This window comes from Engraulis encrasicolus, chromosome 11, assembly GCF_034702125.1.
Source record: "Engraulis encrasicolus isolate BLACKSEA-1 chromosome 11, IST_EnEncr_1.0, whole genome shotgun sequence".
In the NCBI taxonomy this organism is placed as follows: Eukaryota; Metazoa; Chordata; class Actinopteri; order Clupeiformes; family Engraulidae; genus Engraulis; species Engraulis encrasicolus.
Window position 1 is genome coordinate 1,320,807 of NC_085867.1, and position 24,325 is coordinate 1,345,131.

At 46.5% G+C, this 24,325-nt stretch overlaps 1 long non-coding RNA gene across 1 annotated transcript; it reads left to right on the forward strand.

Moving 5' to 3' along the window:
• Nucleotides 1–4,544: 4,544 nt before the first annotated feature.
• Nucleotides 4,545–6,718, forward strand: LOC134458723 (uncharacterized). The gene is made up of 4 exons (XR_010036603.1): nt 4,545–4,646; nt 5,132–5,213; nt 5,417–5,509; nt 6,282–6,718. It is a non-coding gene; the product is annotated as an uncharacterized LOC134458723 (long non-coding RNA).
• The last annotated feature ends 17,607 nt before the right edge of the window (nt 6,719–24,325 follow it).

The following is a 24,325-nucleotide window of genomic DNA, read 5'->3' on the forward strand; positions in this document are numbered from 1 at the left end:
CTCTCCCCTCAGCAAAGGGTGAGCTCTCCTCACACACCTCTGTGACGCGCACACACACACACACACACACACACACACACACACACACACACACACACACACACACACACACACACACACACACACACACACACATCCCCTCTCCTCCACCCTCAGCAAAAGGTGAGCCCTCCCCTCCTCCCCACACACCTCCCCTCCTCCCCACACACCTCCCCTCCTCCCCACACACCTCCCCTCCTCCCCCCACCCCTCCCCTCCTCCCCACACACCTCCCCTCCTCCCCACACACCTCCCCTCCTCCCCACACACCTCCCCTCCTCCCCACACACCTCCCCTCCTCCCCACACACCTCTGTGACAGCAGAGGCAGCAGGCCATTACCAGGGCTGGACTCCGGTGGCCGCCCCCCCCCCCCCCCCCCCCCCCCCCCCCCCCCCCCCGGGGGTCGGACGGGGGTTCAGGAGGCCAAGGAGGAAGGAGAAGGAGAAGGAATCAGCACACAGGGGCCAGGGGAGTGAGGTGTGAAGGGGTAGGAGGAGGAGGAGAGGGGGCAGAGGAGAGGGCAAGGTGGGGAACAAGGAGTGGAGGTATAGGCGTGGGGATAGCAGCTGGCCAGGGGGGAAATAAGGTCTGGGCACTTTTGGCTCAGGAGGCCAAGGAGGAAGGAGGAGGAGAAAGAAACAGCACACAGGGGCCAGGAGCAGGAGCCAGGGGAGTGAGGTGTGAAGGGGTAGGAGGAGAGGGGGGGGCTAAGGAGAGGGCAAGGGGAGTGAGGTGTGAAGGGGTAGGAGGAGGAGGGGGGGGGGCTAAGGAGAGGGCAAGGTGGGGAACAAGGAGTGGAGGTATAGGCGTGGGGATAGCAGCTGGCCAGGGGGGAAATAAGGTCTGGGCACTTTTGGCTCAGGAGGCCAAGGAGGAGGGAAAAGGAGAAGGAAACAGCACACAGGGGGGAGCCAGGAGGAAGGGGAGTGAGTGAAGTGTGAAAAGGGGTAGGAGGAGGGGGGCTAAGGAGAGTTAAAGGTGGGGAACAAGGAGTGGAGGGATAGGCAGGGCAGCCCCCTGTCGGCTTCCCTAGGTGAGATGTTGGTGGGAGGCGTGCTGGGGGAGTGGGAGAGGGCACTCGTGGTTTCCTGGTGGTGGAAGTAAGTCAAGTCAAGACACACAGCCACCTGGGAGCGCCTCTCTATACTTCTTTCTTTTTTTACACCACCGGCTTATGTTATTATTATTTGCTTGTCTCCTTCTTGATCAAGAGAAGTGGAGAGAAATGATAAAAGAGACAAGGAAATAATAATAACATAATAATGACAATATTATTAGGATCCGTGATATAAAAAAATTAAACGAAAACAGCATGCAAAAATTACAGCCAATTTTTGTCAGTGAATTGCACGCTGACAAGGGGCTGTCTGGGCTTGGTTGGGAATGAAGATGCCTTTGATGTTTGTTTACTTCTAATAAAGCATGAATTAATTGCTCCATTAAGAAGTGTTGCTGCCCTCCACCCTCTCCCCCACACCCCCACCACCACCCCACCCCCCACACCCCCACCACCATCCTACCCACAATCCCCTAGACCCAGATGTGACCATGGCAGCCAGACACTGGAACATGTACGGTCACCGGCAGATTTGGCTGGGCCCAGGACAAAGTAATCTGAAAGGGCCCCCCACCCAATACATTCAATGCAATGAGGACCAAATAATGCCCCCCTCCCCATTTCCCTCGGCCCGGGACAAGTAACCCCTTTGTCCCCCGTTGTCAGCTTCCCTGGGATCACATGCGGCTACCTGCCTGGGTGGCTGGAGAGCAGACACTACAAGTCAGATGTGAGAGAGGTTTCGTGCCTGAGCATTTTGTAACGCTTATTTTCTATTTTAGGATGCTTTATTTAAAATGCATTAGCCCGTGGATCGAGGCATAAAATATGCATCCCCTGGACTTTTCACCTTTTTCTTGAATTTACTTCTTGTATAAATCAAAGGGAAATTGAGTCTTTTATGGGTGAGAACTCATCCATGTTTCATAAGCCCCCAGAAGCTAGACCCAGATAATACACTGTAAAAAGAGAGACTGCAGTTCATTAATATTTAAGCATTTATGATAGAAAGATAAAACCCTGAAAAAATGGGTTTGTGCATTTTTGAATGGAATTGAGTAAAATTAATCATTTTCCAGCAATAATTCACTACATTTTACACACTTGTGAGCAAATAAAATTAGCTCTGAATACCAGAGTATTTATTACTTGGTTTAAATGAATTAAGTCAATGATATGGTGTAAGTAGTAGATTTTACTAGAATCGTATCTTAAGAACTTTGATTTTATTCATTGAGAGGAAGCTGTTTCAATGACAACTGCATTTCCGGCGCAGCCAGCAGAGAAGAAGTCGCTGCACATGGTCATGGACTGTTCACGTTTTGGACTTCTGTAAAGGTAATGAACTGGTTTCATTATTATTTTGTCAACATCTTAAGTTTGCAATTCGATGTAGGTGTACAGTCGAATATCATTCCGGTCTCTCACGTAATACAACTACTTGGTCTATTCGTAGGTAGGCATGCTGTCCAAAGCAACAACAATTCCCATTTTTAGCCGTGTGTTCAGTTCTAGACAAGTTCAAGAGCTGCTTTAAAGCTAGAAACGAAAATTTGTGTGAATTACATTAAGTTTCTCGGCTTTTCATCGCCAGTGCCTCTTTTTGATTAGGCTAACTGCACAGTTACGTGACTTTTTAGTCCAGTGTAGCAGGCTAGGTACATTAATCTGCAAAGACTTTTTTTCCTATCGAACTCGCTTTCACTGAACAGCTCGTGTTGGAAAGGCCAGGGTTTTGTGCATGTGCCTTTGCCGTGTCTCTCATTAATATTCATGATTCACGTGCACAGTGAGTGGCAGGTAGATTATTCATGTTCCTGGGCACGAGTTGGTAAGTCCTTTAGTTGAGTCGATGCCGCTTGCTGTTTAAGTCCTGCTTAAGTTTCCTTTATCCTATGTGCGTAAATGACCAAAATGTAAGTAATCCTGGCGAAATATTGAATATCTAGCCTTTTTTCCCTGTGTATGTGATGTGTGAGATGATAGATAGAAGTTTTAGAGATCGTTTTTTGTCTACTCATTTCCAGCTAAGTTACCTTGAGTTTAGCTTGACTTTACTGCAGATTTACGGTGCTATTTGCTTCCTATGTATGTGTAGAGTCATTTCGAGTGCAGTGTGTCATAAATCTGCCCTTTATTAGACATTGTAGGCTTATAATCTTGATGCAGAAGTTCGTTGGATTTTGTATTCATTTAAAGTGAAGATGCTGGAACTTCCCATAGTTAGTTAGTGCACCAGTATAGTTTTAACTAGGGCTGGGTATTGCAGCTATGTTCCTGTATCGATTCGATTTCGATTCTGAGGGTTTTGAATCGATTAATCACGATTCGATTCGATTCAATTCGATTCACTCCGAATCGATTCAATCCGTTCCCTTTTTGGTGCAAGGATTTCCCCCAAAAGATGCTGTTGCCTATTTTTATATAAAAATGTCAAAGGGCTGTGGCTTGACAGTGTTAACAGATTGCTAATTTGTAACAAGTAGGCCTAGGCCTAATTGACTAATACCTACTGGGTATTTACCATAGACCTAAATGAAACAAAAAGAACAAAAAGAAAAAGAGCAAAAAAATCGATTTTGTGCCCTGTGAATCGATTATGTGAATTTTAAATGATATCGATCGATTATCAATTAAATCGATTATTTAACCCAGCCCTAGTTTTAACTGGAAGATATTTTCCTGTCCCCTTTTTTCCTTGTAGACCACACACACACACACACACACACATGCCTTTGTTACCTTCATAATGTAAATAATTGGAAACCTACTGAAGAATATTTTATTTGGAATTGCATTCAATTGTACCCTGGTGCTGCTGCATTCATTGTATTACCTTATATTGAAGAAAAGGCCAGTGAATTCCTTTTATTCCATATGTCCATACACCAAGGAGACACACACGTATTTTCCAATTTTCCTAATACAGTCCACCCATTAGTTACTGAGCTATGCCCGTTGTAATAGCTCGTGCCTAGCTGGATCGACGCCGCGTGAGGAGCGGACATGCTTTGTTATGTCAGCGAACACACATGGTGGTGGTCAGCTAATGTCTCCAGATTCAGCTCTCAGTCAGATGGAGTAGCAGCAGCTATCACTGTAGACCAAACAAGAACATTGCTTGTGTGGTTGTGCATCAAAGGAAAACGTTAAATGCAAAATTCCAAATCGCATAGGCATGAACCCATTGAACTGTGCATACAAAATGTTAATGTGTAGAGTAAAATGGTGCAGGTTAAGGGCATTAAAGATGCATTTTGCCAAATTAATTGAACAGGCTAATGGCTGAAACAGAATAAAAAAAATGTTTTTGAAGGTTGAATTTGTGTTGAAATAATGTTCAGATTATCCTCATGCACTTAGTACACTATCACAGAGTAATTTAATCATCTGATGCATGCCCTTATCTTGTCCCCTCCCCCTTCTCCCTTCTTTTTCTAGCTGTTCGTGTAAGAGCATTTTTAAGTGAACTTGGTGCACGTGGCATTCAAGACAGCAAAGTTTAAGAGCATCACAGGGACCCAAATGGTTGAACAGCACAGAAAACAGTGAGTTTTGAATACAAAATGTAAATTTCAAAATTTTGTGCAGAGTAAAGGTGTGAAGGCCCCATATTTAAAAAAAAGGCTTCACCTATCTGCAGACGGGCTGAACTTGGGCTGGGCATTAGCTTGGCATTAGCTTAGCGTGATGGAAGCCCAAGACAACATTTTTTGGAGATATTAACACATTAAAGGCTGACTTAAAGGGCAAAATGACTTATTTTGAGGCATTGCTTAAAACAGTAGTTTCATGTTTTGATATGTCTGTGATGGTATGTTATAGAGCTTGTCTCTTTCTAACCCATGCACAATTTATTATAGGATATTCTGGTGCCTTTTGAAATGGCTTAATACAAAACTATGGTTTTGAACTGTTTATGTGTTTCATGTTTTAATGATGTTCACTTACTGCCCTCATATGTCTAGATAATACAAGGTGTGGACCTAAGATCTGATGTGTGGGTCTCTCTTGTGTTTTCTTCTTTCTCTAGTTGTTTGAGCAGAGAAAGTGTGATTCAAAGCAGATGATTTTAACAGCACCACGAGACAAACAGTTCAGCGCCACAGAGAACAGTAAGTTGTGCATTCAAAGTGTCAATGTAGAGATTAAGATGATACAAAGTAAGGGCATTGAAGGACCATGGTGCAGTTGAATTGAATGGGCAAATGTAAAAATGAAGGTTGAAATGTTCATTTGTTTTCTACATGTGCTTAAAAATGCAATGTTAAGGTCTCGTATCTGATGCATGGGTATGTGTATCCTTTTCTTTCTCTAGGTGTTCATGCAAGATCCTTTGTAAGTGAACTTGGCGCACGTGGCATTCAACACAGCTGAGTGGGATACCAAGCATAAAACGGCACAGAAAATAGTGAGTTTTGTTTCCAAAATTTGAAATTAAAAAAGTCAAAGGAGTAAAGTTTTTTTTTTTTTTTTTTTTTTCCTAATATGCCAACTCCCGGCCTCCATTGCTCCTTTGCTCTCTCTTTCTCTCACTTTCTCCAATATGCAACCTTTCTTCCTTCACTTGTGCTTGTGGCCTCGCCCCGCCTCCTGGCCCCTCCGTGGTTACTCTCACTCACTCTTTGTTACTGTATGTCTGTCTCACACCACACACCCGCACTGTCTAGTTTTCTGTCTGCCCGTCTGTCTGTCTGTCTGTCTGTCTGTCTGTCTGTCTCTCTCTCTCTCTCTCTCACACAAACTCTGTCTCTCTGTCTCTCTCTCTCTCCCTCTCCCTCTCTCTCTCTCTCTCTCTCGTGCACATGCATTATGTTTCTCTCCTTACGCCCACACACACACTCTAGTTTTCACTGTCTCTGTGTCTTATCTCTAAACCTCTCATGTACTCTCGCCCTCACTCTATAGCTCTGTCTTGATTAAATGTGAGGAATGACTGCTGTAGGATGTGAGGCTGAAAAACTGATAACTGGCCCGCTAGTTTTGGACAATTGACAATAAGTGCTCCTAACTATTTCAAAAATAATCCACAATCAAATAAGGAAGTGTCACATGGAAACAGATTGTGTAGAGAGTGATGTATTAAATTGTAATCACAGGATGCTCAGCTAAGGCCTTTTGCTTTGACTGATCAGATGATAAATAAGACTTTGCATTAATATTTAATGTTCTTGTTATTTCAGGACGCTGATGAAGAACGGATGTCCGAGGACCTTGCTGCTCAAAAAATGAAGATCTACAGCGTCATGTCCAGCTCAGCAGAGGGGCCGAGCGATGTTGGTGTCGTCATTGAGGGAGTGAAAGTTCTCACCACTCTGGGTACCTTTGCCAGGGCTTGCTGCATGCTCCTCGGGCTGACTTATGCACTAAATCTGGCCTACCCTAAGGAGCTCAGATATACATTTGAAATCTTCCAGAAGCTCCTTCTGGAGCTGGACTGTTCGAAGCAGTCCCCAAAGCTGTACACTTTGAAGAGTAAGTTGTTGGACTAAGGAAATGCCGAACTGGACACTTGAGCTGAGGCGGTGCAATGGACACTTGACTTCAGTTTTTCAGAACTTAATGACTTAAAGATTTACCTTTTAATTTCTCCAAACACTACTTTTTCAAGCAGGTTGACACGCACAAAAAAGTCAAACGGTTGATTTGTTGATATCTGATGTGTCTGTAGATGTGTTTGAAGCTGTGAACGAAACATTAACAGTGAAGGTATAATTCCAAAGGAATTAGCATTGTGTTTTCAGATACTTGCAAAGAAAAAGTACTTCAGTTTGTCTGAACTTAATGACTTAATTGGACATTTTCCTTTTAAGGGATCAGATAAAGCCAACTGCCCTCAAGCAGTTCCTAAAAGCTACATTCACCGCAACCGTTGGTCCACTGCACTACACTTCATGTGTCTGATGTTCTGAAGAATGACGAATACAGAATATGCAGACTGGTGTGTTCCCACTTTAAATAAAAGAGCATAGTGTACATGTGCTCACTGTAAAATACTTTCTTACCAAACTTAGTGCATTGCTTTGGTGTTAAATGCATATGTCCATTGATTGAGAAACTGAATCATTTCCACTTTGTCACTGGATGTTCCGATGTACTGCAGGACCTTTTTGAAGACATAATTCCAAGGGAATTCTTTATCCCCCCCCCCCGATATTTACAAAGAATAAGTACTCCAGTTTTTCTGAACTTAAAGATTTACCTTTTATTTTTTGGCCAAACACTGTTTTTTCAAGGTTGATTGACGCACACAAAAAAAATGTGTTATGCCATCATTGGTTGATTTGATGTAGCAAGGCTCATCACCGTCATGCACATGTTAGAAAATCCCTGTTATGTATCAAAATTATCTGACATGTCTGTAGATGTGTTTGAAGCTGTGAACGAAGCATTAAGTTATATCTACTGTGCCGTTAGCAAACTTATGCTAAGACCGTGCGATGGACACTTGAGCTGAGACAGTGCAATGGACACTTGAGCTGAGGCAGTGCGATGGACAGTGCAATGGACACTTGAGCTGAGGCAGTGCGATGGACAGTGCAATGGACACTTGAGCTGAGACAGTGCAATGGACAGTGCAATGGACACTTGAGCTGAGGCAGTGCGATGGACAGTGCAATGGACACTTGAGCTGAGACAGTGCAATGGACACTTGAGCTGAGACAGTGCAATGGACACTTGAGCTGAGACAGTGCAATGGACACTTGAGCTGAGACAGTGCAATGGACACTTACGCTTCTTCGCAAGTTCTTTAGTTCTTTATTAGAGATGCTCTGATGCCTCCTCTTACAGGTCTTGCTTGCTCAAACTCTGTTTCGCTCGCTCGCTCGCACACTATCGCTCACACACACACACACACTCACACGTTTGTGTAATTGCAGGTGAGTGTAATTGCACAGTGAGGTCATTACTTCTTCATTAGAGCCTTTCAGGTGACTCCTTACACAGATCTCGCTCACTCGCACTTACTCTCTCGCGCACACACAAGATTGTGCATGCCTGTGAACTTCAGTTTTTAGTTTGTTTTTACATTTTTTTTCTTTATTTACATTAACATTGCACATGGTGCATTCCTCTAAAACTTGTTTGTATTTTGTGTGCACAAATGAATATGCTTTTGTTTTTCTTCTGTTGAACAACCCATTTTAGTGTTGCTAAATTGAAAGGGGAAAGACAAATAAATGTTATCTAATTTCCTAATACTTTTGTGCATGGTAGTCTCCTTTAGCAAATAAAACTAGCAAATATAATGTAAATAATATGAGGAGAAAGTAGTAAATATTACTTAAATTAACTTTGGTAAGTTGCACATTTAAATTGAGAGTTTTTCATAATAAATATTTTTTAAAATTTACTCATTATTTTTAAGCAATATAAGCTGTCATTTATAGAGTAAATAAAACACACATCTATAGTGTCTTCTATTAGCCGGTATATATTATTATCACGTAAATTTAAGTGATATTTTTCAATTAATTTTAATCAATATTGTAGTCATAAAATATAATCAATTATATCACGTGTCACTTTCTTGCCACAATATTATTGAGTAAACCCTCTTCAAATTTTTTACAGTGTAGAATCGCTATCACAAGCGCTGTGTGTGTGTGTGTGTGTGTGTGTGTGTGTGTGTGTGTGTGCGTGTGTGGAACAACGCCGTTGCGTTCACACTGGATAGCATTACAGAATACCAGAATAGCGTACACACAGTGAAACACACATCATGTTAATTCAAAACTTAGGGAGTACTTTGGGACCAAATGCACTGTACATGGTGTTAAATCAACTCTCTATTAGTTGAATTAACACTGCATTTCTTTTTTATTACTGTGTATGTAGGCCTATTAATGGCGTGCTCCACAGAGAGAGGAGCCCAGACAATAACAAGACAGGGGAAAAAAACATTCGGCAAAGGCTTTCCTAAGCGCTTGCTTTCAGCTCAGTTACAGCGCAGCACAGTGGCAGGTTAAGCCCCATCGCAGCGCGGGGATAATGTGCATCAGACTGCTGCTGGGGCTAAAGGAAAACAAGGCATTGTTGTCATACTGCACTTGGGACAAACTGGTGAAACTTGCTGTAGTATAGTAGTTTGGGTGGCCCGCCAACAGAGACATCATAAAATGCTTTGTGAAAGTTCAGTTAAATTTGTGTGTGTGTGTATGTGCTTGTGTGTGTGTGTGTGTGTGTGTGTGTGTGTGTGTGTGTGTGTGTGTGTGTGTTTTGTTGTTGTTGTGTGCGTGTGTGTGTATGTTTTGTTGTTGTTGTGTGCGTGCATTTGTGTGTGCGTGTGTGCGTGCGTGCGTGCGTGCGTGCGTGCGTGCGTGCGTGCGTGCGTGCGTGTGTGCGTGCGTGCGTGCGTGCGTGCGTGCGTGCGTGCGTGTGTGTGCGTGTTTTATTGTTGTTGAGTGCGTGTGTGTGTGTGTGTGTGTGTGTGTGTGTGTGTGTGTGTGTGTGTGTGTGTGTGTGTGTGTGTGTGTGTGTGTGCTGGAGCAGGTAATGAGTGTTTGTGTGGTCCACAGAAGGCGTATCCCACCTGTTGAGGTGCAGTAGGTTCAGCATGGCTCCTTATGACCACCCCATTGGCTAATCAACAACACCTGCTTTGGCTGTTTATCTGTATCGGACCACCAGAGACCACCAGTGTCCGTCACCTACCACCAAATGATTACCACCGATTAGACAATTACCTGTGGGACAATTACTTTGCTTTTCAACCCACCTGTTTTCTAATGAACAAACAAGTCAAGTCAAGGCAAGGCAATTGTATTTGTATAGTAGTGCATTTCATACACAAATACAATTCAATACATTTTGCAAAAAAAATAAAAAAACATTTAATAGTCAGGCCTGGACTGGTAATGTGGCATACAGGGCATTTCCCAGGGCGCCGCACCTGATTTTGGTTCCCAACCCAGCCCTGAATACAAATTAAATGCATGTATATTGTGTATTGAACACCCCTTGGAAGATAAAGGGCACATAAGAGTGAATCTTCTTTTTGTCCAACCTCAAACGAAAGTGATTTTGCCACCACTCCTCCTCCTCCTCTTAGTCCTCCAACATTGTGTGTGTGTGTGTGTTTCTGTGTGTGTGTGTTTTGTGTGAGTGTGTGTGTGTGTGTGTGTGTGCCTTGGCAAGATGTATGCAACAGTGAGCTATATATGGTTATTTTCTGTGTAAATATGTGTGTTATGTCTTGTGGGCAATGTCTTTATTTATGTATGTGTGTATGCTTGACACCTTAATTTCCCTCTGGGATCAATAAACGATACCCTACTCTACTCTACTCTACTACTTATTCCTCCAACATCGTCTGCTCCACAGGGTTGACTGCCCTGCCCTCTCTGCTCTCCTCTCTTATACCGGCTAATGTACAACATCTGTTTAGCTGAAGCAGGCAACAACAGACTCTGTCTGCCACCCACCCACAAATGGCGAGCACCAAATAGACAATTACTCCAATATTTAATTAATCCCACCTGTTTCATAATCAGGAAATGATCATGACAAATCAATTCCATTTTCGCCTACTGTTATCCACCTTATTTTCCATCAGTTACTCAGGTACCGTACTGTCACTTGATTTCTGGGTATGCAGTGGAGTCCGTAGATGTCAACGGAGACCATTAACCAGAGAGAGTAGGCCTATGTGGTGCAAAATGAGGTGGATAGCAGGCAGCAGGGCCGCTGACAGCTTTCACTGGGCCCAGGACAAAGTCATCTGAAAGGGGCCCCTACCCAATACAATACAATGTAAATGGGGACCCGATTGTAGGCCCCCCTGTCTCCCTGGGCCCGGGACAACATACTCCTTTGTGCCCCCCTTGTGACCATGGCAGCCAGACACTGGAACACGTACGGCCGCTGACAGCATTGGCTGGGCCCAGGACAAAGTAATCTGAAAGGGCCCCCCACCCAATACATTCAATCCAATGAGGGCCCAATATAATGCCCCCCACTCCTCCATTTCCCTCGGCCCGGGACTGGTAACCCCTTTGTCTCCCGTTGTCAGTTTCCCTGGGAACACGTAGGGCTACCTGCCTGTGTGGGCCCCTATCCAATACATACAATGTAAATGGGGACCCGATTCTGGTCCCCCTATCTCCCTGGGCCCGGGAAAACATACTCCTTTGTGCCCCCCTTGTCAGTGGGCCTGGTAGGGAATATAAATGGAGGACAAAGTGTGTATTTGAATGTGTGTCTTTTTTTCCCATACCGAGATGAAAAGGTCACCCCTCCTCTTCCTCCTTTACCTCCACGTCCTCTGCTTCTCAGTGGGTTGCCGTGCCCAAGCTCTTTGCTCTTCCTTTTTGAAGTACATTGACTAATACGCAACACCTGTTTCGCTGTATCAGGCAACGGGAGACTGTGACCACCACCCATCCATACATGGTTACCACCGATTAGACGCTTTAGACAAATCATTTATATTTATACCACCTGTTTTGGTATTAATTAGCATGGCTCTAAATTAACTTTTTTTCGTCACTTTAAAAAAGGTCTTAATAGCCAAACACACACTAATGGGTCAAAGTGTCTATTAACTTTTCTTTTTTACCAGCCAAACTATTATAGTAAAGATCAGTAGGTACACAACTTGGAAGACATGCACATGACTGAAAGTATAATTGTTTTGCCCATCCTCAAATGAAAGGGATTTTATCTCCCCTCCTCTTCATCTTTTGCTTCCTCTTCCTCCACATCCTCTGCACCACACAGTGGATGGCCCTGCCCTGCCCTTTCCTCTGCTCACCTCTACTCTCCTCCCCTCACCTCTCCTCTACCCTGCCCTTTCCTCTCCTCACCTCTACCCTGCCCTTTCCTCTCCTCTCCTCTACCGCTGCCCTTTCCTCTCCTCACCTCTACCCTGCCCTTTCCTCTCCTCACCTCTACCCTGCCCTTTCCTCTCCTCACCTCTACCCTGCCCTTTCCTCTCCTCACCTCTACCCTGCCCTTTCCTCTCCTTTCCTCTCCTCTACCCTGCCCTTTCCTCTCCTTTCCTCTCCTCTACCCTGCCCTTTCCTCTCCTTTCCTGCCCTTTCCTTTCCTCTCCTCACCTCACCTCTCCTCACCTCTGCTCTCCTCTTCCTCTCCTCACCTCTGCTCTCCTCTCATCTACCCTCCTCTCCTCTCCTTTCCTCTCCTCTCCTCTCCTCTCCTCTCCTCTCCCCTTTCCTCTCCCCTCTCCTCTCCTCACCTCTGCTCTCCTCTCATCTACCCTCCCCTCTCCTCTCCTCACCTCTCCTCTCCTTTCATCTACCCTCCTCTCCTCTCCTTTCCTCTCCTCACCTCTGCTCTCCTCTCATCTACCCTCCTCTCCTCTCCTTTCCTCTCCTCTCCTCTCCTCTCCTCTCCTCTCCTCTCCTTTCCTCTCCTCTCCTCTCCTCTCCTCTCATTTCTTCCTCTCTCCTCTCCTCTCTCCTCTCCTCTCCCCTCTCCTCTCTTCTCCTCTCTTATCTTCTCCTCTCCTCTCCTCTCCTCTGCTCTCATCTGCTCTCCTCTCGTCTGCTCTCCTCACCTCCTCTCCTCTTCTCTCCTCTCCGCTGCTCTCCTCTCCTCTCCTCTCCTTTCCACCTCTCCCCTTCTCCTCTCCTCTCCTCTCCACCTCTCCTCATCTCTCCTCTCCTCTCCTCTCCTCTCCTCTCCTCCTCTCCTCTTCTCTCCTCTCCGCTGCTCTCCTCTCCTCACCTCTCCTCTCCTTTCATCTACCCTCCTCTCCTCTCCTCTCCTCTCCTCTCCTCTCCTCTGCTCTCCTCTGCTCTGCTCTGCTCTGCTCTCCTCTCCTCTCCTCTCCTCTCCTCTCCTCTCCTCTCCTCTCCTCTCATCTACCCTCCTCTCCTCTCCTCTCCTCACCTCTCCTCACCTCTGCTCTGCCCTTTCCTCTCCTCTCCTCTCCTCTCCTCACCTCTGCTCTCCTCTCATCTACCCTCCTCTCCTCTCCTCTCCTCTCCTCTCCTCTCCTTTCCTCTCCTCTACCCTCCTCTCCTCTCCTTTCCTCTCCTCTTCTCTCTCCTCTCCTCCTCTCCTCTCCTCTCCTCTCGTCACCTCTACCCTCTTCTCTTCTCCTCTCCTCTCATCTCCTCTGCCCTCTCCTCTGCTCTCATCTGCTCTCCTCTCGTCTGCTCTCCTCTCCTCTCCTCCCCTCTCCTCTCCTCTCCTCTCCTCTCCTCTCCTCTCCTCACCTCTCCTCTCCTCTCCTCCTCTCCTCTCCTCTCCGCTGCACTCCTCTCTCTCTCCTCTGCTCTCCACTCCTCTCCTCCTCTCCTCCCCTCTCCTCTCCTCTCCTCTCCTCTCCTCTCCTCTCCTCTCCTCTCCTCTCCTCTCCCTCTCCTCCTGCTCTCATCTCCTCTTCTCTCCTCTCCTCTCATCTCCTTTCCTCTCTTCTCCTCTCCTCACCACTCCTCTCCTCTCCCCTCCTCTCCTCTCCTCTCCCCTCCTCCTCTCATCACTCTCTCCTCTCCTCTCCTCTCCTCTCCTCCTCTCCTCTCCTCTGCTCTCCTCTCCTCTCCTCTCCTGTCCTCTCCTGTCCTCTCCTCCTCTGCTCTGCTCTCCTCTCCTCTCCTCTCCTCTGCTCTCTTCTCCTCTGCTCTCCTCTCCTCTCCTCTCCTCTCTCCGCTACTCTCCTCTCCTCTCTCCGCTGCTCTCTGCTCTCCTCTCTGTGGTCTGTTGATGGATTATGGTCATTAGGGGCTCTACTGTAGGCCCCGCCGCACGCACCTGCTGTGATGAAAGGTTAACCTTCCAGCGCGGGGCACCACTGTGCATTGGTGCCATCGCTCAGTGTCAGCCCATTCAAGGTGAATGAAGTCCACTGGACCCTGATGAAGCACAGTAGTGCTGCCTCCTGCCATCTCTCCTCTCCCGCCCGCCCGCTCGGCAGACTCTACCATCTCTCCTCTCCCGCCCAGGGAAGACGACAGGGGAGGGGATAAAGGGGTTATTTGCCCGGGCCCAAGTAGAGAAGGGGCCCAAATGTGGATTGTATGTATTGGATGGGGGGCCCTTTCATTATGACTTTGTCCTGGACCCTGATGAAGCATAGTAGTGCCTCCTGCCATCTCTCCTCTCCTCTCCCGCCCGCCCGGCAGACTCTGCCATCTCTCCTCTCCTCTCCCGCCCGCCCGGCAGACTCTGCTCGCTTGTTGCCCGCCCGCTGGACGAGTTGAGTTGCTGGGACACTCATACATCTTTGGGTGTGTCATCTCAATTGTGTGTATGAGATAGAGGAAAAGAGAAAGAAAGAAAGAAAGAAAGAAAGAAAGAAAGAAAGAAAGAAAGAAAGAAAGAAAGAAAGAAAGAAAGAAAGAGAGAGAGAAATGGGCGATTGGCGGTGTCTCACTCGCTCGCTTGACCACTTCTCCTGCACAGGGAAGCCGACAGGGGGGGCGAAGGGGTCAGTTGTCCCGGGAAAGGAAGAGAAACAAATTTGGGTTTCCATTACATTGTATGTATGAGAGAGAGAAAAAAAGAGAGAGATAGAGAGAGAGAGAGAGAGAGAGAGAGAGAGAGAGAGAGAGAGAGAGAGAGAGAGAGAGAGAGAGAGAGAGAGAGAGAAAGGAGCGATTGGGGGCAAAGGAGTTATTTTCCCATGTCCAGGTAGAGAGGGGGCCCACAGTTGTGTCTCCATTACATTGTATGTATTGGATGGGGGGGCTTTCAATGTGACTTTGTCCTGGGCCCAGCAAAAGCTGTCAGCAGCAGACTCTGCCTGTACCGCTTGCTCGCTTGCCCGCCCGCTGGACGCGTTGAGTCGCTGCATGGGGCACGCATACATCTTTAGGGGTGTCATCTCAATTGTGTGTATGAGATAGAGGAAAATAGAGAGAAAGAAAGAAAGAAAGAAAGAAAGAAAGAAAGAAAGAAAGAAAGAAAGAAAGAAAGAAAGAAAGAAAGAAAGAAAGACAGAGAGAAATGGGCGATTGGCGGTGTCTCACCCGCTCGCTTGACCATCTCTCCCGGCCCGCACAGGGAAGCACACAGGGGGGGCGAAGGGGTCATTTGTCTTGGGCCCAGGTAGAGAAGGGGGGGGCCTTGCTTTCATTATGACTTTGCTCCCTGCAGCCCCGCCCTGCCCACCTGCACTGCACTGCTCGCTTGCCCGCCCGCTGGACGCGTTGAGTCGCTGCATGGGGCACGCATACATCTTTAGGGGTGTCATCTCAATTGTGTGTATGAGATAGAGGAAAAAAGCTCGAGAAAGGGGCGATTGAGGGTGTGGTGTCTCCCATCCAAAGTCTGCTTGCATGCTCATTGTTCACTCGCTTGACCACTGGAGGAATGGATGAGTCGCTGCATGGGACACTCATACATCTTTGGGCGTGTCATCTCAATTTCCTGTGTGAGAGAGAGAGAAAGGTGATTGGGGCGGAGAGAGAGAAAGGTGATTGGGGCGGAGAGAGAGAAAGGTGATTGGGGCCTCTCTACACCTTTGTTGTGGATTACCACAGACTACTCTTTTGAAGTTTGGGAGGACAGGTATGGACTTGGCCCCAAGCGCTATAATCCCCTTTTCCCGTTTGAGTCTGGCTGCCCACCCTTGTCTGCCTGCCTACTTGCTTGCTCGCCCACACACCCATCAGATGAGTTGAGTTGCTGAGACACTCATGTTTGTACATCTTTTTGGGGTGTGTCATCTCAGAGAGAGAGAGAGAGAGAGAGAGAGAGAGAGAGAGAGAGAGAGAGAGAGAGAGAGAGAGAGAGAGAGAGAGAGAGAGAGAGAGAGAGAGAGAGAGAGAGAGAGAGAGAGAGAGAGAGAGAGTTGCACAGGAAACTGTAAAGACTGGCAGGGATATTCCTTGTTTACGTGGATTATAGCAAGGCCTATTATAGAAATTAGAAAATTATAGTCTGTAGTATGTCTGATGCATCTCAAATAATTCAAGTAATATATAAGTGTATAACTGTGCACATCTAGCCACTGTAAATGGCAGATACAGCAGCGCTGCTTCCAGACCACAGTGAAATGTGGCCAGTCAGTTGCCTTGCCTTGCTCAGTTGCCTTGCCTTGCTCCAGGGCATCTCAGCCATGGGGGAGGAGAACACTGGCCATTCAAGGTCTCCTCCCCCTTGTTAGTGTAGGAAATTGAACCTGATACCCCCACCACCACCACCACCACACACACACACACACACACACACACAAACACACACACAAACACACACACACACGCATGCACACATGCACACACACAAACACACACACAAACACACACACACACGCACACACGCACACGCACACACACACACACAAACGCACACACACACATACACACACTCTCTCTCTCACACACACACACACACACACACGTGCACACGCACACGCACACACACACACACACACTTCCCCCTTTGCTAATCTCCAAACTCCCTCACATGTCCTACTGAGCGGCCGGGCTGCCCACGGCTCCTGTCCTGTAGATCAGGGTTTCCCAAACTGTGGTGCATGCACCCTTGGGGGTGCGCGGCCTGTCACAAGGGGGTGCGCGAGCTGAATAGGGCAATGGTGGATATTTGTTTTTGTATCCAACATTATAATGAATGTCGGGTAATTGTTTGATGAATCATATGCAGGAAGGATCCATCTGAAGTGTAATTTATATCTCCTAGACTTGTCATGCAACAAGTTCCATTGTAATGATGGCACAAAAAAAACGTCAGGTCGATTGGAACTGAGGATTGCCCAAAATGTGCGGCTGTGAAACATTCTCTTAGGGGAACCACACTGAAATGTAAAAGGGGGTGCACGGGGAAAAAAGTTTGGGAACCACTGCTGTAGATCAAACAATAATTATCCCTGGCTGCCACACGAGGTGACCCCAGTGGTCATTACCGCAGGAGCCCAGAGGTTGTAGCCCCCTGGGCAAGACACGGTCTCCATTATGGCCCGCCGACAAGGGAGGACAAAAGGGGTATGTTGTCCCGGGCCCAGGGAGAGAGGGGGCCCAGAAATGGATCCTCACCATATTGTACTGTATGTATTGAGAGAGGGGGGGGGACCTTTCAGATGATTTTGTCCTGGGCCAAGCCAAGGCTGTCGGTGGCCATGGTCTCTCCATTATGGATTAGCACATGGGCCTCCTTCCCAGATCTCTAGCTGGCTGCAGGCTTGCCCACTTGGAGCGGGTCCCGTCCCCATGCCCACTTGGAGCGGGTCCCGTCCCATCACGGAGGACTTGTTACCTGGACAACAGCTCTTGGTTTGGCCCAGTCCTAGCCCAGGCAGTATAAACTGGTACAGGGGCTGGGCTTAAGTTCCTGGGCTTAAGTTCCTGGGCCAATGGCCCGCAGTATAAACTGGGCTATTATGGATTAGCACATGGGCCTCCTTCCCAGATCTCTAGCTGGCTGCAGGCTTGCCCACTTGGAGCGGGTCCCGTCCCATCACGGTTGCCATCATCATCATCAGCAACCTGGCACCTGGCCTTACAGTATCCATCACTCCTTTCCAAACTGCTTCCATCAGTTTGATGCTTCAATGTACCACCACTAGCACACAAAAACAGATATAATGCTGCGGTCACACAGCCGGCGTTGAAAGAGCTAAAACGCTGCTGACTCCTGCCTAGAAAGCACAGGTCAGGGGCGTTGAACGAGGCAAAAGATTCAACCTGAAGCGTTCGACCAAGAATCTCGACCAACCGAAGCTCATGTTTAGAAAAATGTGAACATTCCATTGGCTGACGCTGAGCTCATTACATATTTTTTTAAGTTCAACTTTTGACGCCCTCTGCTTTTGACGCTTTTGACTCTATATAAGTCAGTGGTTTTGACTCTAGACACGCTTTGTGGCTTTTAACGCTTCTGCCACCTGCTCTCCCATACAAAGTCAATTACTTCCGCATCTTTCCACGCGTTCAACGTCGGCGGTGTGACCGCGCGGTAAGAAATCCTTCATCCCCTCAGCTGTACCGCTGCTCAACAAAAGTTGACCATTACCAGCTATCCAGCCTCAGCATACATTATGACTTGTCTTGTTATGTCCTGAATTGCTGGAGCCACACCAATAACGATTTTCTGTTCCATGTGTAACAGACAATTAAGTTTTATCTGATTAAATTTAATCTAATCTGATCTTGTATCCATGCACAATTGACACATATGTTTGTATAACCATTATGTTCAATATTGTTTTGAGGGAGTTTTTTTCCATTATGTTTTCATACACATAGCAATAGTAGATATCAGACACACAAAAATCCTTCGTGCCCGTTGTGCACTGATACCAGACCACTTGCCATAGATGTGATGCTGATGATCAGTGTTGCCAGATTGGGCAGTTTCCCACCCAATAGGGCTGCTTAGGATGGGCGTCTGTGGGTAAAAAGGGTATTTGGGCGGGTTTTTCTGCCGCTTTATGGTCATATAAATCTGTAGAATTTAGTTCAAATTGGGCAGGATTTAGTGTGCCCAGGTGGGTTTTGAGCATTTTTTTGGGCTGGAAATCGTCAGCCTCATCTGGCAACCCTGCTAATGATGTTTACTCAGGTGGGCATGCCTGGAGCAGACATCTGGTATGTACGGTACTACTACTGCATATGTGGCCAGAAAAAAAAATATCGATTTGAAAAATGAAGGGTATAGAAGGTCCGTATATGCCTTCAGGAAATAGTAGTGATTTCTCCTCAGCCCACTGGAAGACTTCATTAAGGTGGGAATAATGAGAGTTTAAAGTGAAGTCGTCATTGGTTATTTATTAATGGCTGGAAGTGAACGACCCCCCACAGGAAAGAGCTTGTTCCCGGGTTAACTACTGTTTCACATGTCTGTGGGTGACCTTGAAGCAAAACACTAGCTAATGGCTATCTGCTATCCTGCTGACGGCAGCACTGCTCCACGCCTGCATGGGCACGTATGCACCAGGGCTTGACACTGGCACCTGCCAACCGGCCAAATGCTGGTAAAACTTGGCTGTGGCTGGTAACAATTTCAGTGTCACTAGCCTATTTGGCAGGTAGCTTATTTTATGGTATGACATATCAGAAAAGCATATATTCTGCACTTTGTCCCTTGTGTATCGATTGTTTGTATTTAAATTCAAGAAAAAGCTCAGCTATTTGTTTGTTTTGTTTCCATGTAGAAATATATACACTCATCTTCTTGCTTTAAGCACCTCATCTTCTGAGGTTAGATGTACAGCGTCATTGACATGAAAAAAAGAACACATTTGTGGCTAGTAGAATAGCTGGTTCGCTAGTGACTCGAGAAAACCACTAGCCACAGTGGCCGGCAAACGAAAAAGTTAATGTCAAGCCCTGACGTACACATACAGGAAGTGGGGGGGGGGGGGGGGGTGGGGGGCAGAATTGCGACCTCATTACATTGTGAGGGGGCCCTTTCTGATTACTTTGTCCTGGGCCCAGGCAAAAGGTGTCAGAGGCCCTGGGTATGCACACACGGCAAGCCACAAGTTCACGACAGCTTTTATTGGGCGCAGGAAAAGGTCATCTGAGAGGGCCCCCACTTCAATACATACTACAATGGGACCTGGGCCCTTGACAACTGACCTGTTTGTCTCCGTCCTGTGGATTAACATGTGCATACACAAGTGCTGTGGAAGCACCTTCACACATTCTCTCTCTCTCTCTCTCTCTCTCTCTCTCTCTCTCTCTCTCTCTCTCGCTCTCTCTCTCTCTCTCTCTCTCTCTCACACACACACACACACACACACACGCACACACACACACACACACACACACACACACACACACACACACACACACACACACACACACACACACACACGCACACACACACACACACACACACACAAGATCATCTTTAATGAATAAACACAGTCCACTGGAGTCTTCTTCACTGGATACACACAAAGATATTATGGACTCATCATGGTGGGAGGTAGGTCCTGTTTGGTCCTGCAGTTGCGCAGAAGGGGCCAGGGAAAAGAGAGAGAGAGAGGGATGGAGGGGGGGGGGGGTTGTTGATTGAGGGGGGGGCCTTTCAGTTGAGGTGATTATGTCCTGGACCAGTCAAAGCTATCAGCATCCCTGACACAAGCCTGACACACTGCAAGACTCTTCAGGCACTCACATCGTTGGGCAATTGTCAAAGGTAGGCCTAATTGTAATTTGCACAAGAAAGCAAACAACAGGTAGGCTACATGATCACCTCTTTTGCAATTAATTTGCTAAAATGAGACAAAAGGCAAGCCATGGCTTTGCTTCAGTCAGTGACAGGTGCACTAATTGCTGTGTGCATATCCACCTCCATCACGAGGGGGCTCTGGGAGGGAGAGCGCTGTCAGAAAAGGAGGTCAGTCACTTACTGTACTGTGTAGTGTGGGAAGGGGGTAGCCCTGCCTGTAGCCAATACTCTACTGTGTAGTGTGGGACGGGGGTAGCCCTGCCTATAGCCTATACTGTACAGAACCTGGGAGACACCTGGGTAACGGTACAGTTACAGTAGCTCCCTCGCTCCACTGACATATCACAGGTCTTTGAAGGGGATTACTCGGCTGGGGGAAACCTGGATAATGATACAGTCAGGGTTGCCAGATGAGACTGATGATTTCCAGCCCCCAACAAATGATCACAACCTGTCCATAAGCACTAAATCCTGCCCAATTTGAATTAAACTATATTGATAACTCCCTCCCTCCAATGAGATATCATAGGTAGCCTATTTGAAGGGAATTCCTTGGCTCATTCATGATTGGATAGATTTTGTTCATGTCATGTGACAAATGAGACAAGTGATGGCAGGGACGGTTGACAGCTTTGTTGCCAGGCCTGGGACAAAGTCATCCCCCATCCCCCCCACACCCCAATACATTCAATGTAATGAGGACGCAATTCTGCCCCTGCAGTACCCCTTCTACTTGGGCCTGGGAGGACTGAACCCTTTGTCCTCCCCCCCTGTTGGCTTCCCTCAGTGATGGTGTCAGGGGTGTAGTGGGCGTGGTACGCGGGGGTACGCAGTCCACCCACTTCTCCTAACGTGGGATTTTAAAATGTTTGAATACAAAAAGGATAGAATAAGCACAGTGCAGTATTGCAGGTGATGTACCAAGCAGATGAAACCGGAGAAGAAATAACAGTAGGACAGTAGGGAGGGGGGTTTGACAGTTGCCCAATAAATTGATAGCGTCATAGACCGCGTACCTCCACTTTAAAAATCCCCACTACACCACTGGATGGTGACGAGCAGGGAAGCCAAGTGGGGGAGGGATGGGGTACGAGAAACGAGTCAGTTGTCCCGGGCCCAGGGAGAAGTGCATGGGGCCCAGAATAGGGTACACTTTACACTGCATGCTTTGGACAGGGGGGTCCATTCAGAATCATTTGTCCTGGACCCAGCAAAAGCTGTCAGCAGCCCTGGTGACGAGAGTGGTGCCTAATGGATAATAAACAATGTTGGTGAAGGCTCCAGGCAAGTAGTGCCTCTCTAGCAGATGTGGTATACCATATGAAATGTCAGCCAACCTCTCCTCTCATTTATGCGACGCCATATTTAGTGCTGCTATTTTTGCAATTGGATCACTTCCAGCTTTTAATAAAACGTTCCGGTTTTTAGTTTTTAAATATCACGTCTTTGAGACCGTGGCACCGGAGCACAAACAGAGGGTGTATCCACGTCATTGTATGTCCAGTACAGTAGGCTACACACTTAATTAGCTCACTCTAATTTTAGAACTTAAAGTGCTAAATTATAAAGCGAGAAAGTGTAAAGGACAGCAATTTCTACAAGGTTATGCCTTTCTTTACTCAGGTGAATTCTTCCCTTGAAAAAAAAAATTATATATATCTCAAAGCCCGTGCCCATCCCTCCCACTCCCACTTCCCCATCCCCCCCGCTGCTCAGAGACGACTTGAAGGTCATTCATAATGATTGTAATCGAAATGATTTTTAAATGACTCGGGGGAGCAGGCGTCCAGTGGCACCTTCATACCCACTAAATTGCATTCGGAGTTGAAGTGGCTCAGCCTGGGGACGCCGCTACACGTCGCGGCTACACGGCACCACACGGGCCCCCGCTCTGCAGCACCTCGACAGGCAGCAGCTCCTGCCTCAAGCCCTCAAGCAAGGAGCCTTCAAAAGAACAATCAACTGTGTCACAAAAGGCAAACCAGAGGCAGATAAATGGTACAGCACTTTTTTTTATTGCTGATCGCCAATCTTTGGTCATTTGGAATTATGTTTTTTTTTTCTCTTCCCCTCCTCCTTCATCTCCTCCTCCTACTCCTCCTCCTCTCCCACCACGTTTTTTTCTTTTTCTTTTTCCTTTTTTTCTTTGATTTGTTGCCTGAGAGGTTGAGGTTGCGAAGGCGTGACTTCATAATTGACACCTGCAGCAGTGTTTGGAAGCGGCTTGGTCCCAAGAGATCACCAGGTCAATTTAGCTTCCACCCACAAAATAACAAACAATCTTATTTTCGCCATGCAGCCAATAATACACAGATATGCTTTACTGTGCATTAACATATACAGCAGTTATGGAGTGTAGATTTTTTTTCCCCACTCCAGCCAATGTGTAGATTTTGCTTGGAAGGACATCATAGGGTTAGCATCAGTGGTGTAGTGGGGATTTTTAAAGTGGGGGTACGCAATTTTAATGTCATCAAATAATTAGGCAACTTATCATGTCATACCCCCCAACTGTCCTTAAAGGGACAGTTTGGTCAATTTCAACATGCAGTTGTATTGCTCACGCTACCCTTGACTTGTCAGTACCTGGTGATGCCACATTTTTCGGCTCAGCCCTTTCCGAGATATGAGCAATTCTAATGGGGGCAGCGTTTGTTTACATTTTTAAAAAATGAAACATAGGCCAACTCCAAATATTTTCCCAAAAGGTACTGCTGTTTGCTAGTTGTCTGCTGATGTTTTATAACCTTTTGGATGTTTTTGGGAATAAAAAAAAAAAAAAAATTGAAATGTAAACAAAGAGCTGCCCCCATTACAATGACCAGGATCTCGGAAACGGCTGAAGAAGAAGAAAAAAAAATCTCAGGCACTGACAAGTCCAGGGTAGTGTGAACATTACAACTGCATGTTGAAATTGACCAAACTGTCCCTTTAATATATCCACATTGCTTCTCCGTTTTTATCTGTTTGGTCAATCACCTGCAATACTGCTATATGCTCGTTCCTTTTTGTATTCAAACATGGGCAGAAGAGTTTTTTAAAATTTCACTTCAGGAGAAATGGGTGGACTGCGTATCGCTGCGTAGGCCTACTGCGCCCACTACACCCCTGGTTATAGCATGGCGAGAGATGGGGGAGGGGCAGGGGGTGGAGAAGACAAAGGAAAATAAGCGCCAGGATTTATAGGACCAAGGCGGAGCCATAGCTCACAGCAGCAAAGATAAGCGGTATATAAAGCATATTTTCTGATCTCTGCCTCATCAGAAATTCATAGGGCTCTTTGCCTTTCCCCTTTGGCCAACAATCCTTTTACTGTTCGCTTGTCCATTGATGTGATTTGATGTGTCCTATTGTGGCTCGTCTGAAAAGTATTCACACGTCAAAAATCATATCACAAAAAAATGTATATGAACTGAAGTATGAGTATATTTGGGATGTTATTAAAGCTCTGTAGCCTACCTGAACATCTGCTGTCATCTGAGTTGCTCATCTAGATGTGTTGAATGCTTGTCAGCCATTTGCATTTTGTTTATTTATGCAGCGTTAATCAGTTTTGCCCGAAAAAGAATTAGATTACACATCGCAAGTGACAAACGGGTTTTGTCACCTCCGCACAATCACATTTTCAGCTCTTGGGTTAACACCTAATTTCAGTCCTCTAGGGAGGCCTTTTCTGTACACATCACTCAAAGGCACCTCAGAGATAGAGGAAGTGAAAACTACACTTTTGAGGAAACAAAAAACTGATATTATTTAGGATTGATAGTGCTTATATATTATTCTTTTAATGAGCATTCTTCACTTATTTTTGATGTTTTATTTCATGGACCGGACTGTCCTGGCTTTTCTGTAGGCATATATTGTGTAGCCTACTATGTGGACACAGGTGAAAACCATAATGGACCAACTTCAAAAGGACAACTTGAAGAAATTGCTGCAAGTCAAGACATTTTCAAACAGGCTGAAGAACACACACCGCTGTTCTAGAATTATTTTATACATTCTTCAGAATCCTGGAGAACAGACCCGTGGGTGCTCTGGGCTGAGAGGGATCCTGTATATCTTGGCATAAAGGTCAACTCACAACCTTTCCGTTCCCAAGGCTTTTAGTGTAAAGCTGCCCTCC